This window comes from Tachysurus vachellii, chromosome 14 (genome assembly GCF_030014155.1).
Source record: "Tachysurus vachellii isolate PV-2020 chromosome 14, HZAU_Pvac_v1, whole genome shotgun sequence".
In the NCBI taxonomy this organism is placed as follows: Eukaryota; Metazoa; Chordata; class Actinopteri; order Siluriformes; family Bagridae; genus Tachysurus; species Tachysurus vachellii.
The window spans coordinates 2,275,972-2,278,939 of record NC_083473.1 but is presented as its reverse complement, the minus strand read 5'-3'; the positions used below and the strand labels follow the sequence as shown (position 1 = coordinate 2,278,939).

The 2,968-nt window shown below is 38.1% G+C and overlaps 1 protein-coding gene across 1 annotated transcript in view; it reads right to left on the bottom strand.

The window, feature by feature from the left end:
* Nucleotides 1-766: 766 nt before the first annotated feature.
* Nucleotides 767-2,968, bottom strand: part of ppt2b (palmitoyl-protein thioesterase 2b) — a 13,639-nt gene continuing 11,437 nt past the window's right edge. Inside the window, exon 8 of the mRNA XM_060887316.1 lies at nt 767-2,968. This exon is cut by the window's right edge and continues 1,296 nt beyond it. The gene's annotated coding sequence lies outside the window, so the exon portion shown is untranslated.

Genomic DNA, 2,968 nt, shown 5'->3' with positions numbered 1-2,968 from the left:
GTCAGACGTACACATAATACATCCCATAATATTGTGCACTGTTACATCAGACTTGTACATTTTTATGAACAGCAGATATGTTAATTCCTCTCCACTGCTTCTCTCTTTCTACCCATACCTAGGCACCAGACACTGTACCAGCTCTGATCATCTTCCGTGCAATGAAGTTCTCAGACCTCCACTGAGACGAGGGTGACTCTGTGAGAATCCTGAGACATCTACAGATCTACCAGCTCCAGTTAGACTCTGTGATACTAAAGAGGAGATGTGAACTCCATGTGATCTTTTACATCAACACAACATTTATCAGACTTTATATTTATAATCACACCCTCCAGTGTCACCCAGATGAGGATGAGGTTCCCCTTTGAGTCTGGTTCCTCTCAAGGTTCCTTCCTTTACCATCTAAGGGAGTTTTTCCTCCCCACAGTCACCTGAGTCACCTCAGACTTGCTCATTGGGGATAAATACAAACACATTGTGAACTAAATATATCTAATATTAATCTTTGTATTATTCTTTATAACCTTTTTGTAAAGCTGCTTTGAGACGATGTCAATTGTAAAAAAAACTCTATACAAATAAACTTGAATTGAATTGAATTTAAAAAACAATCAAAAGCCTCTTAATTCACATCCAGGCTTCTACCAAGGTTTCTTCTTCCTGAGCTCCACTTCTCCAGTTTCAGCTGCCACTAATGTCTATAAAGTGACTAAAGAGAAAAAAGCAATAAAAATACTTCCAGTAACATAAATGAGACTGATGATGGTTTTAAAATGCAAACTTTATTAGAATAAATTTGTCGTGACAACAATCGGGCCACATGTTTACTGTTTAAAAGATTTCCTGACCAAAAAAATCTCAACTTTCTATAAAAACAGTATAGAACATTGTATAATTAGCTTTGAAAAAATGTTTTTTATTATTTCATGGTTTAAGAATTTAAGAAATGAACAGAGTTTAGTGCATTTAGTAATGAGATCAGACAAAATAAATCCCTTCATCTGCACTAAAAATAACAAATACATGAGATCTGTACGAGTTCAATGTAGACAAACAAAAATGCATCAAATACTGCCATGATTTCTACAATAGACATGTTTTTAGAGACTTGAAAACATTGTGTGCAAATCCTGCTCCTTTATTCAGAAAACAAGGCTTTATTCCCCGAAAATTACGGCACATTACAACCTGGTGCGTCTGGTACACACTCAGACGCTGACGAACAACAAACAGAACTGAGACGTTTGGTGTGTGAAGACTGTACGAAGCTAATGTAGCTAGCACATTAAGGGAAGCCTATAGCTACCAGTTTAGCATCAGCTTACTGTAGCAAGCTGTGTTTGGCAACAGAACAGAACCTGAGCCTGTGACACGTGGTGATGAGTGAGATTTGTACAAACCGTCAGTTACATCACGATTAAATAGACACACTTTAACGTATCATCTTCCCCGTTCACGCTCTTAATCCGATGCCTCATAAGTATTCACCCCCCAGGTCATCACACTGCATCTATGTCTCAGCTTTGCACATCTGGATCCTGATGTTTTTTCCCCCCATTACTCATAGCAACATTGCTCAAGCTCTGTAAGATTGGATCGAATCCATCGTTAATTAAGTCTTGCCACAGATTCTCAGTCAGACTGAAGTCTGGGCTTCGACTGGGTTCTAAGTGTTGAACCACTGCATTGTAGCTTGTCTGTATTACAAGGTGAAGCTCCGCCCCCAAAACACTTTCCTAGTCCCTGCTGAGGAACAGCAGCTCAACAACGTGATGCTAACACCAAAAACGCCTGACAGTAGAGATAGCTGGGTTTCCAACGTTCAAATTCGGTCTCGGAACACAAGAGAACGTTTTCCCACGTACTTTGTGTTGCTGAGTCAGCAGGTGGAATTTCATCTGCCATATATTTAGACATATTTGTTTCCGCAGTAATGAATTTCTTCTAATCTCCCTTCTGAAAAGTTGGCTTTGTGAAGTGTCCAGACTAAATCTGATCCATCTTAGGGCGAAGACATTTTTTTTTTATAAACATTCATGACATGAAATCCAAATGAAGTTCATTAAAGTTCCAGGCTGTAAAATAAATAAATAAATAAATAAATAAAGGGGTGAATACTTATGCAAGGTGCTGTAGGTAGAGTTTGAGGCACCGAGTAAGAGACCCGGCGGTCTTCTTATGGTCCTTACTGATTACCTCATGTTTTGTGCAACAGATTTAATAATCAATAATATTGTAAACTGTGATTAAATATGAATCAGATATCATGACCAGAAATATCGACTCCATCTGAAATCTTCCCTTTATTGCCATCACGCAGTCTAACGAATAAACCTGTAGAACACTGAGAGACGTGTGCTGATGATCATGTCCAATAAAATACGGTGATGTTTGTCGCAGACAATGTTGTTATTGTGGTTGAAACCGTTCCATTCGTTACGAGGTGACATTCAGTGGTGACTTTCCCACAAGACCCCTCTCTTTAGCACTGGGAGCTAGTTGTTGTCCCTCATAACAGCTTAGAGCTCACCGCCAGTTTCTATTAACTATTTTATGAGGCAACACAGAGCTTAATTTGGACACATCTGAAAAATGAGTGTCAATCAGTCTGAAAAGATAAACTAAGTTCACAAGTCCCACAATCCCTCCCTTTTGTGCACTGTTAAAGGAGTAATATGCAACATTTTATAGCGTATGAAATACCTCCTACGTCTTATTCTAATTAACAGCCTACACCTGCTACAACTGCTAAGTGATATTAAGTTGTCAATTTTACTTATAAACACTTATAAACAAAGAAGAAGACAAAAGTTTAAAACTAGCTGGTAATCCTGAGCATCTGTGTGTATATCCCTCTTCCTGGAAGTCCAATTTATCATCATCTCTTCCCTTTTTTTAGTTGTTCATCATATAGCTACATAAAGTCTAATAAAACACAGTTAAGGATAAAAGGATAAAATATGTA